A 13,327-nucleotide genomic window follows, 5' to 3' on the forward strand; every position below is an offset into this window, starting at 1 on the left:
AGGAATAAAGAGGTGAGGACGTTTAAGGTTCAATGGCGACGAAGTAAAGGTTCCGAGTTCACTTGGGAGCCCGAAGAGTTCTTGTTAGTTTATCTTCCCTCGTGTCATGCGGCTTGGATTGCGAGGACGCAATCCGAATAAGTGGGGGAGAGTTGTAAGACCCGAATATTCGTAGTGTACATATGTGTATATGAGTTACTCGAGTTTGGGGTTTTTGTGGCACATAATTAAAAAGATAAAAGATGCTGAACTGGGAGGTCGCGCACCGCGCGACTAGGTGGCGCGCCGCGCCATCTGTCTGCGACAGATTCCCCTTTTCTTTTTAATTAGATATTTTGAGGGCATTTTGGTAAAATCACCTTGGGGTCCGAAATTTAATGCCTTAGATCAGTTTTGGGAGCTCATTAACTCCATTCACAACCACCTTATCCTCTCCAATTCAATTCTAGTGAGAGAGTGCATTTCTTGAGTGAGAAAGCTTCATTAAAGGGTAAAGGAGGTTGAATCGGGTCTTAGTGCGAGTTCTAAAGTCGTTCATCTAGTCGCTAGCTACGTAGTGATTGTGTTGGTAAGTTCTAAAACCTAGATTCTTACTTTAATTGCATTAAGGGTTAGGGTTTGGGTTAGTGATGCACACAAAACCCACTTGCTAGTAATTTGGGGGTTTTGGGTGAATTTGGGTCATGTAGACTCAAAGGTAACTAATTAGGGTTTTCAAAGTGTTAATTTATGTTTATGAACCTAATTAGTTAGTTAAAGTACTAGAACACTTCAATGATATGTAAATGGGTGTTAATTGGGCATGGATGACCCAAATGGGTGTGTTGACCTTGAAATGGGTCAAATGGGTCTTTAATGACCTAAGTGGCCTAGCAATTATGAAAACGAGTTAGCCTTGTGACCTAAATGTGTTTTAAACCCATCTTGACGAATGATTAGGGTTTTGGTGTGTGTTGACCCAATTTAGGGTTAAGGGTGCAAATGGGTTGAAATTGCACCATTGGGTCAAAATGGCTTAGAATGGTGAAAGGGTTGGGTTGACCGACTTGAGTTGCGTTTAATGAGGTGTATGATATGATAGGTACGTTACTTTAAGGTCTTGCAAGCTCGGGTATCTTTTCACAAGACTTTGAGGTGAGTGGAATAATTATATGTGTATGTATATAATGTATCTATTTGTTGTAGCGTGAAAGGTGTAGTGCCGAGGTGTTAAGACACCACGTTTCACGTGAAGAGTGTAGCATCGAGGTGTTAAGATGCCACTCGGGTGTAGCATCGAGGTGTTAAGATGCCACCTAGGAGTGTAGTGTCGAGGTGCTAAGACACCACTCCGTAAATTAACGAGTGATGCATCGAGGTGTTAAGATGCCACTCGGGGTGATGTGCCGAGGTGTTAAGGTGCCACCCTAGGGGTTAGTGGTGCGAGGTGTTAAGTGCCCTAACGGATGTTATGAACACCGATGGCATTTTCGCGAGCGTCGTTCCCTTGTACTATTGGTTAACCATGGTTATTTGTGTTGTAAGCATATTATATTATTCGAGTTATATTTATATGCGGATGTTATGCTAGCTTGGGGGTATTGGTGAATTATAGCTTGTTATTGCGACGATAAGCTAATGTTGTTTTCTAGCATGTTTGCGGTTGTGTAAGTGTATGCAAGTAGGTATAATTATATATGTATTCGTATAATTATTGCATTCACTAAGCTTTGCTTACCCTCTCGTTGTTTACCATTTTATAGGTTCGGTTTTGGATAAGGGTAAGGGCATCGTTTTGGACTAGAGATCCCGCTTGATGCTAGGGGACGCTTTTGGCTTTAGTAGCTCTTGGAGTTTGACAGATAGTTGGGTAGTTTAATCCCAAACGCCATGCTCATTGTGTAGTTTGGAACTTAAACTTTTTGGTGGTCGAAACTCGTAAATTGTATTAAACTCGTAAAACGGCCGATGTGGGCCCCACTTGTAAAACATCATTTTTATGTTTGAATCGTGATAGTTTTACATATTTGAATGTGTGGTTAAAGCGTGTCGTCTAAAAATGTCGGGAACTAGCCGATCTTTTTCGCATTTTTAAACTTTCCGGACAGACCACTTTGGCGCGCCGCGCCCCTACCTGGCGCGCCGCGCGGGTATGCTGCACAGGAATATTTTTTTTTTGTTTGTATTTTCGCGTGGTTTGGTCGAGGGTTGGTTTGGGTTGTTACAAAAAGGCTTTCCTTTGATAGGTGGGGTATATCGCATTGGGGAGACCATAAGTTACGCCGTGTTTTCTTTAAAGCGTTAAATGCGGGGAACCCAAATGCAATTTTACGCTACGGGTTAAGAACCTATTTTGACTCAACATATCCCAACATAGGATTTCGTGAGTTAGAAAGAGCTTCTAACATGCAACATAAAGAAGCATGTTATACTTACGGGTTAGTGATGTTCGCTTCTTACCAAAGTGAGAAAAAAAACATCGGATTACAACTTTTAAATAAAACCTTCCCACAAGTGACAGATTCAGTAGTTGGGGTGAGAAACAAGGTTTTTAGATTATTACGGGGCTGTTGGACATTACGAAACCCTCGTCCTTTTGACGACATTACAACATGCTGCCTAGCCAATGGTCATAACGGTTACTTTCCACAAGACCAAGGATGGGAAGTCGTCTTAGTAAAACCAGAATGCATGACTTGTTTCTGGATTTATGAATTACGTGTCTTTATTTCTTTTGCTGAACAACTTGCGTATTAACTAGAATTGCCTTTATAGCTGCCGAGTAGCAAAGTTATTATGTGCTATATTTCATCCTATATGTATAATAGCGGTATTGTAAGTTTGTAAAATATTGTATAAAATTTGAACGGGAAATTTTATTATAATCAGTTTTTTCATATAGAATTGTAGTAGTTGAATTGTATATTAGCTACTAAGTATGAACTTAACGGGTAGGTACTACCCGAATTAAAACTATAAGACGCTAATATGAAGAAAAAGCTTTTATAAATGAGTTCATACTATGCTACGAAATACTATTGGCTACTCTTAAAATTCTATATGATTAACTTAATTCTGTTGGGCTATTTTTGAAGGAAATGGCACCGACGACTCGTCAGAATTTGAACATGAGCGAGGAAGACTTTCGTGTTTTCCTTGCAACAAACATAGCCGCAGTACAAGCTGCGATGCAAAATAACAATAAATCTGGATCTAGCAGTGGAACTAATGTCACAAGAAATCGTGTAGGATGCTCCTACAGAGAATTCACTGCCTGCAAACCTTTGGAATTTGATTGAACCGAAGGACCAATTGGATTGAAAAGGTGGACCGAGAAGGTCGAATCGGTGTTTGCCATAAGTAATTGTACTGAAGAGGACAAAGTTAAGTATGCTGCGCATACCTTCACAGGTACTGCATTAACGTGGTGGAACACCTATCTTGAACAGGTAGGACAAAATGCTGCTTACGCACTACCGTGGTTGGCATTCAAGCAATTGATGAACGAGCAGTACCGTCCTAGAAACGAAGTCAATAAGCTCAAGGTAGAGCTTAGAGAGTTACGAACACAAGGGTTTGACATTACCACATATGAACGACGATTCACAGAGTTGTGCCTATTGTGTCCAGGAACGTTCGAAGATGAAGAAGAGAAGATCGACGCGTTTATAAAAGGGTTACCAGTAAGGATTCAAGAAGATGTGAGTTCACACGAGCCCGCTTCCATACAAAAGGCAAGTCGAATGGCTCATAAACTCATAAATCAAATTGAGGGAAGAATTAAAGAGCAGGCGGCCGAAGAAGCCAACACGAAATAACTCAAGAGGAAGTGGGAGGAAAACGGTGACAAGAATCACCAGTACAACAACAATAACAATTACAACCACAATCGCAACAACTATCCCAACAACCGCAACAATAATCGTAACAATAACCGCAATCCTAACAATAACTACAATAAACGTCCCAACAACAACAACAACTACAACAACCGTTTCAACAACAATAACAATCCCAACAACAACCTCAATAACAACAACGGCAACAAAAACCAAAATCAGCCATGTCATAGGTGTGAAGAAAATCACCCGGGGTTTTGCACGACATTTTGCAACAGGTGTAAAAGAAATGGTCATAGCGCGACAAAGTGTGAGTTTTACGGACCAAGGTTTTACAGAACTAATGGAACAAATAGTGTCAGAACAAGTAATGCCAGAATGAATAGTGCCGGAGCAAGTAATACCAACGCTGTTTGTTATAAATGTGGAAAACCAGGCCACATTATTAGAAATTGCCCGAAACAAGGGAATACTAATGGGCAGGGCCGCGGAAGAGTTTTCAATATTAATGCGGCAGAAGCACAGGAAGACCCGGAGCTTGTTACGGGTACGTTTCTTATTGACAATAAATCTGCTTATGTTTTATTTGATTCGGGTGCGGATAGAAGCTATATGAGTAGAGATTTTTGTGCTAAATTAAGTTGCCCATTGATGCCTTTGGATAGTAAATTTTTACTCGAATTAGCAAACGGTAAATTAATTTCAGCAGATAATATATGTCGGGATAGAGAAATTAAACTGTGGGATGAAACGTTTAAAATTGATTTAATACCAGTCGAGTTAGGGAGTTTTGATGTAATAATTGGCATGGACTGGTTGAAAAAGGTGAGAACATAGGTCGTTTATTCGCATTGTGCGTGAAAAAGGAAAACCTTTAATGGTGTACGGAGAAAAGAATAACGCGAAATTAAATCTTATTAGTAGTATGAAGGCGCAAAAACTAATAAGAAAAGGTTGTTACGTCATTCTAGCACACATCGAGGAAGTTAAACCTGAAGAAAAGAACATCAGTGATGTTCCCGTCGCAAAAGAATTTCCCGATGTATTTTCGAAAGAATTACCGGGATTACCCCCACATCGATCCATTAAATTTCAAATAAACCTTGTACCAGGAGCTGCACCAATAGCTCATGCTCCATACAGACTCGTACCTAGCAAAATGAAAGAATTACAAAGTCAGTTACAGGAACTTTTAGAGCGTGGTTTCATTCGACCAAGCACATCACCGTGGGGAGCTTCTGTTTTGTTTGTCAAGAAGAAGGATGGTACATTTAGGTTGTGTATCGACTACCGAGAGTTGAACAAACTTACCATCAAGAACCGCTACCCACTACCGAGAATCGACGACTTATTTGATCAACTACAAGGTTCGTCGGTTTATTCGAAGATTGATTTACATTCTGGGTATCATCAAATGCGGGTGAAGGAGGATGATATTCCAAAGACTGCTTTTAGGACGCGTTACGGTCATTACGAGTTTATGGTTATGCCGTTTGGGTTGACTAATGCACCAGCTATGTTCATGGACCTCATGAACCGAGTGTGTGGATCATACCTTGACAAGTTTGTCATTGTTTTTATCGATGACATACTTATTTACTCAAAGAATGACCAAGAGCACGAAGAACATTTGAGAAAAGTGCTAGAGTTGTTAAGGAAAGAAAAACTGTACGCTAAGTTTTCAATGTGTGAATTTGGTTGGAAGAAGTTCAATTCCTCGGTCATATAGTGAACAAAGAAGGTATTCAGGTGGATCCAGCAAAGATTGAAACCGTTGAAAAGTTGGAAACCCCGAAAACTATGAAACATATACGCCAATTTTTAGGACTAGCTGGTTACTACAGAAGATTCATTCAAGATTTTTCCAAAATAGCAAAACCCTTAACTGCATTAACGCATAAAGGGAAGAAATTTGAATGGAAAGATGAACAAGAGAAAGCGTTTCAATTTTTGAAGAAAAAGTTAACTACGGCACCTATATTGTCATTACCTGAAGGGAATGATGATTTTGTGATATATTGTGACGCCTCAAAGCAAGGTCTCGGTTGTGTATTAATGCAACGAACGAAATTAATTGCTTATGCGTCCAGACAATTGAAGATTCACGAGCAGAATTATACGACGCATGATTTGGAATTAGGCGCAGTTGTTTTTACATTAAAGACTTTGAGGCACTACTTATATGGGGTCAAAAGTATTATATATACCGACCACAAAAGTCTTCAACACATATTTAATCAGAAATAACTGAACATGAGGCAGCGCAGGTGGATTGAATTGTTGAATGATTACGACTTTGAGATTCGTTACCACCAGGGGAAGGCAAATGTGGTAGTCGACGCCTTGAGCAGAAAGGACAGAGAACCCATTCGAGTAAAAGCTATGAATATCATGATCCGCACTAACCTTACTACTCAAATAAAGGAGGCGCAACAAGGAATTTTAAAAGAGGGAAATTTAAAGGATGAAATACCCAAAGGATCGGAGAAGCATCTTAATATTCGGGAAGACGGAACCCGGTATAGGGCTGAAAGGATTTGGGTACCAAAATTTGGAGATATGAGAGAAATGGTACTTAGAGAAGCTCATAAAACCAGATACTCAATACATCCTGGAACGGGGAAGATGTACAAGGATCTCAAGAAATATTTTTGGTGGCCGGGTATGAAAGCCGATGTTGCTAAATACGTAGGAGAATGTTTGACGTGTTCTAAGGTCAAAGCGGAGCATCAGAAACCATCAGTTCTACTTCAACAACCCGAAATCCCGGAATAGAAATGGGAAAACATTACCATGGATTTCATCACTAAAGTGCAGGTCTCCGATTTGTTGAAGTGAAGTGGGGGATAGACAGATTACGGGTCCAGAGATAATACAAGAAACTACCGAGAAGATCATCCAAATTCAACAACGGTTGAAAACCGCCCAAAGTTGACAAAAGAGCTACCCTGACATTAAAAGAAAAGATAGAATTTGAAATTGGAGAGATGGTCATGCTTAAAGTTGCACCTTGGAAAGGCGTTGTTCGATTTGGTAAACGAAGGAAATTAAATCCAAGGTATATTGGACCATTCAAGATTATTGATCGTGTCGGACCAGTAGCTTACTGACTTGAGTTACCTCAACAACTCGCGGCTGTACATAACACTTTCCACGTCTCGAATTTGAAGAAATGTTTTGCTAAATAAGATCTCACTATTCCGTTAGACGAAATCCAAATCAACGAAAAACTTCAATTCATCGAAGAACCCGTCAAAATAATGGATCGTGAGGTTAAAAGACTTAAGCAAAACAAGATACCAATTGTTAAGGTTCGATGGAATGCTCGTAGAGGGCCCGAGTTCACCTGGGAACGAGAATATCAGATGAAGAAGAAATACCCGCACTTATTTCCAGAAGATACGACAACACCTCCAACTGCTTAAAATTTCGGGACGAAATTTATTTAACGGGTAGGTACTGTAGTGACCCGAACTTTTCCATGTTTATATATATTAAATGAAATTGATATTTACATGATTAAGTGTTTCCAACATGTTAAGCAATCAAACTTTTTAAGACTTGATTAATTGAAATAGGTTTTATATAGACAATTGACCACCCAAGTTGACCGACGATTCACGAATGTTAAAACTTGTAAAAACTATATGAAGACATATATATGGATATATATATATATATATATATATATATATATATATATATATATATATATATATATATATATATATATATATATATATATATATATATATATATATATATATATATATATATATATATATATATATATATATATATATATATATATAGTTAACATATTATTATGATAGGTAAGTATCTCATTAAGTATTTTAACAATGGGTTATATACATAGAAATGAGACTATTGAATTAAGAAACTCGTAAACGATATATATATAACGATTATCATTATAACAACGTCTTACTAATTACATATGCATCATATTAAGATATTTTTACACTATATAAACATGATAAATGATAAGTAAACATATCATTAAGTGTATTAACAATGAACTACATATGTAAAAACAAAACTACTAACTTAATGATTTCGAAACGAGACATATATGTAACGATTATCGTTGTAACGACATTTAACTGTATATATATCATACTAAGATAGTAGTATATTAATATATCATAATATCATGATAAAGTAATAATTTAACATCTCTTTAGATATAATAAACAATGGGTTAACAACATTTAACAAGATCGTTAACCTAAAGGTTTCAAAACAACACTTACATGTAACGACTAACGATGACTTAACGACTCAGTTAAAATGTATATACATGTAGTGTTTTAATATGTATTCTTACACTTTTGAAAGGCTTCAAAACACTTATCAAAGTACTTCTACTTAACAAAAATTCTTACAATTACATCCTCGTTCATTTTCATCAACAGTTCTACTCGTATGCACCCGTATTCGTACTCGTACAATACCCAGCTTATAAATGTATTTAATATTGGTATATACACTCCAATGATCAGCTATTAGTAGCCCTTGTGAGTCACCTAACACATGTGGGAACCATCATTTAACATCTAACAAGAAATATCTAACAAAACAACAAACTAATGGAGCCTATATTGACTCATACATTCACGTGAATGAGGAACCAAAAACATACTTTCATTTTCAATTTTCATGCATCAAACTACTCTCTCTCAAGTGTTCTTCCATTATTCTAAGTGTTCTTCATTATCTTCATCAAAATCTAGCTCAATATAGTTAATAAATCCATACATAAACCAAGTTATAAAACAACTACTCAAGAACACACCAACAACACTTTCAAGTTTGCTAACTTACTTCCAATCTTGCAAATTCACTTTGAGTGATCATCCAACCTCAATAAATCTTTCTTATTTACAGTAAGATATCTTTCTAATACAAGGTAATACTCATATTCAAACTTTGATTCAATTTCTATAACTTTAACAATCTTATTTCGAGTGGAAATCTTACTTGAACTTGTTTTCGTGTCATGATTCTACTTCAAGAACTTTCAAGCCATCCAAGGATCCTTTGAAGCTAGATCTATTTTTCTCACTTCCAGTAGGTTTATCCACAAACCCTGAGGTAGTAATGATGTTCATAACATCATTCGATTCATTTATATAAAACTACCTTATTCGAAGGTTTAAACTTGTAATCACTAGAACATAGTTTAGTTAATTCTAAACTTGTTCGCAAACAAAAGTTAATCCTTCTAACTTGACTTTTAAAATCAACTAAGCACATGTTCTATATCTATATGATATGATAACTTAATGATTTAAAACCAGAAAATACGAAAAACACCGTAAAACCGGATATACGCCGTTGTAGTAACACCGCAGGCTGTTTTGGGTTAGTTAATTAAAAACTATGATAAACTTTGATTTAAAAGTTGTTCTTCTGGGAAAATGATTTTTCTTATGAACATGAAACTATATCCAAAATTCATGGTTAAACTCAAAGTGGAAGTATGTTTTTCCAAAATGGTCATCTAGACGTCGTTCTTTCGACTGAAATGACTACCTTTACAAAAACGACTTATAACCTGTATTTCTGACTATAAACTTATACTTTTTATGTTTAGATTCATAAACTTAAGTTCAATATGAAACCATAGCAACTTGAATCACTCAAAACGGATTTAAAACGAAGAAGTAATGGGTAAAACAAGATTGGATAATTTTGCTTGATGTAGCTACGTGAAAATTGGTAACAAATCTATATTAATCATATCCTAGCTAACTTATATTGTGTCATACATGTATTCTAATATATTATGTAATCTTGGGATACCATAGACACGTATGCAAATGTTTTGACATATCATATCGACCCATGTATATATATTATTTGGAACAACCATAGACACTCTATATGCAGTAATGATTGAGTTAGCTATACAGGGTTGAGGTTGATTCCAAAAATATATATACTTTGAGTTGTGATCTAGTCTGAGACGTGTATACATTAGGTCGTAGATTGATTCAAGATAATATATATCGATTTATTTCTGTACATCTAACTGTGGACAACTAGTTGTAGGTTACTAACGAGGAAAGCTGACTTAATAAACTTAAAACATTAAAACGTATTAAAAATGTTGTATATATATATTTTGAACATACTTTGATATATATGTACATATTTGTTATAGATTCGTGAATCGACCAGTGGCCAAGTCTTACTTCCCGACGAAGTAAAAAATCTGTGAAGGTGAGTTATAGTCCCACTTTTAAAATCTAATATTTTGGGATGAGAATACATGCAGTTTTATAAATGTTTTACGAAATAGACACAAGTAAATGAAACTACATTATATGGGTGAATGATCGAAGCCGAATATGCCCCTTTTTGCTTGGTAGCCTAAGAATTAGTAAACCGATCTACTAATTGACGCGAATCCTAAAGATAGATCTATTGGGCCTAACGAACCCCATCCAAAGTACCGGATGCTTTAGTACTTCGAATTCGTTTTTATCATGTCCGAAGGATTTCCCGGAATGATAGGGGATATTCTTATATGCATCTTGTTAATGTCGGTTACTAGGTGTTCACCATATGAATGATTTTTATCTCTATGTATGGGATGTATATTGAAATATGAAATCTTGTGGTCTATTATTACGATTTGATAAATATATAGGTTAAACCTATAACTCACCAACATTTTTGTTGACGTTTAAAGCATGTTTATTCTCAGGTGATTATTAAGAGCTTCCGCTGTTGCATGCTAATATATGGACAAGATTTGGTGTCAGCATGCTTGTATAATATTGTTTAAAACTGCATTCGAGATTTATTTTGTTGTAACATATTAATATTGTAAATCAATATGTATTGGTAGTGTGTAAGTGTGATATTTTTAGATTATCATTTCTGGATAATCTAGGTGGTGTCTTTTTAACCTTGTCGATAAAATAAAGGTTATCGTTTGTTTTAAAAACGAATGCAGTCTTTGAAAAATGTCTCATATAGAGTCAAAACCTCGCAACGAAATCAATTAATATGGAACGTTTATAATCAATATGAACGGGAGATTTCACATATGAGATGTTATATGGAAGAAAATGGCGCACCCCTATTTGTTGGGATGAAATTGGTGAACGTGAACTTGGTGGAACCGAACTCGTTATGAAGATTAACGAGAAGATTGATGTTATCCATGGACGCTTGAAAGCGGCTCAAGATAGACAAAAATCTTATGAGGATCAAAGAATGCGGTCGATTGTATTCAAAGAAGGTGACATGGTAATGCTCAAAGTGTCACCTTGAAAGGGAATTATTTTGTTTCAGAAGAGGGGTAAACTTGGTCCTCGCTATATCGGACCGTTCAAGATCTTGGAAAGGGTTGTTGAAGTAGCTTATCGCTTGGAATTACCTGAGAAGCTATCGGAAAAAGTATGGTTTTAATGGTATTATCTCATCCAATCGGATCCGAATCGGATCCAAGATCTGGTTTAGGTAATTCGTATGCCGGTTTTTTCGTGGCAGGATCTGGATTTTTCAAACGGATAGAAAATTAGTATTCCGGGCCTTGAATCACTGATGGAACTGTCAACTCCCTACAGCATAAGATTACTTAAATTAGCAAAATGAAAATATCGTTAGTTCTTTACACACTTAGCCAACTTATTGCTGAAATAAGGATAACTAGTCCACAAATAGTTTCATCCGGTCTTCATGATCCCTTACTGTTGTTAATACTATTGTCATTCGTTCAAGGTAAACTGATAACGAATGATAACTTTTCATGATCCCTTTGTAGGTACATAAGCAAAATAAGCAACTAGCAAGCATGCTCTTTTTGTCCTATTACGTGGCATTTATGGAGTTATGGGCAAAGGCATTTTGGCTATAAATAGAGTTTTAAATCTTCATTTTAATCAACATCAGAGATAACAATCTCAATACAAAGCATTAATAATTGAACCCGCACTACCAAATTGCATAGCATTTCTACCCGTGCTACCGGACTCACAGCATCTCAAACTTTACTTTAACAGTTACAAGTAACGTGCTATGAACACTAACCCCAATACCTCCCTCAAGCCATCGATACCGGCTATTTCGACGATGGTGGATCGATATTTAACCACCCATGTCAAGATCTTCATCTAACAACGGGGTTATTCACGGTAAATCGGACCGGAAAGTTAAACTCAGACGACCCTTAAATCTCCCTATCTTGTTGTCAATTATGGACCGAACCCATTCGATCTTTTCTATGTTTGACCACCAAGTATAAAACTAAAGTAAACAAAACGGAATAATGCAAACACAGGTGCAGAAAATGAAGGATTGGTGATAGCAAAAATCTTAGTGTTCTTAACGCGAATACAATGTACGTTTTAAGGAGAGTAGTTCTCAATGTCAAAATAGCATAGTTATATTTTAAACCAATTAAATAAAATGAAATAAAAAATTGGTGTAGAGTACACGTGCCAAACGGGTCGAGATGGGTCAGGTTGGATCAACGATTAAATGGATTCGGGTCGGGTTGGGTCAAGACCCGGGTCGGTTAGGTCGCGCAAGTTAAAGTTGTCCTTGTTTGTATTTTTTATGTATATATTCCGAAAACGCACCCCAAAAACGTGCATCGAAAACGCTCCTCGATAGACGTATGACGAAAATCGCGCGACGAAAATCGCGCGACGAAAATTGCGCGTCGAAAATACTGGTCGAAAACGCGTGTCTAAAATGCTAGTCGAAAACGCGACGAAAATGCAGGCCGAAAACGCGCGTAAAAACGTGCCTCACAAAAGCGCGTAGAAAACACGGGTCCGAAAACGCGGCTCGAAAACGGCGCATCGAAAACGCGGCTCGAAAAACACGCGTCGAATACGCGGGTCGAAAACGCGCCTCGAAACTGGGCGCCGAAACGCGTGGTGAAAACACCCATTGAAAACGCGCCTCGAAAAATGTGTCTCGAACTCGCGTGTCGAAAATCGAATCTTTTGAAATAAACCTATTTGGACCCATTTGGGTCTTCAAGTAATTTTCTATTATGTGATTGGACCTATTTCGGTCTTCAAGTCATTTTTTATATTATGTGCTTGGACCCATTTGGGTTTTGAAGTAAACCTAATGGACCCATTTTTGAAACTTTGGGTCTTATTTGCCAGGTCTAGTGTAGAGCAACTTCTCATCCGAAATATTGATGTACACCACCGATAGTATTGTTAATAACATTGACGGGGAGTGGTTGCATCGCTAGGTATAGTGTTCCGAGACATGAACACCAGGGGTGTTCAATATTTCGGTTGAAACTGTTTAAATAGAATATCAAATTGAAACCAACTCGAATTTGAAAAATGGTTTTCGGATCGAACAAAACTGAAACCGAATTTGAATCAGTTTTCCATTTTGAAATTTCTTTATTTGGTTAACCGAAACAGAATTTGAATTTATATATTATTAAATAAATATATTAAGTTATTAGTATTAGCGTATACACATACGAGATACGATTTCACTAG

Source organism: Rutidosis leptorrhynchoides, chromosome 9 (genome assembly GCF_046630445.1).
Source record: "Rutidosis leptorrhynchoides isolate AG116_Rl617_1_P2 chromosome 9, CSIRO_AGI_Rlap_v1, whole genome shotgun sequence".
NCBI lineage: Eukaryota > Viridiplantae > Streptophyta > Magnoliopsida > Asterales > Asteraceae > Rutidosis > Rutidosis leptorrhynchoides.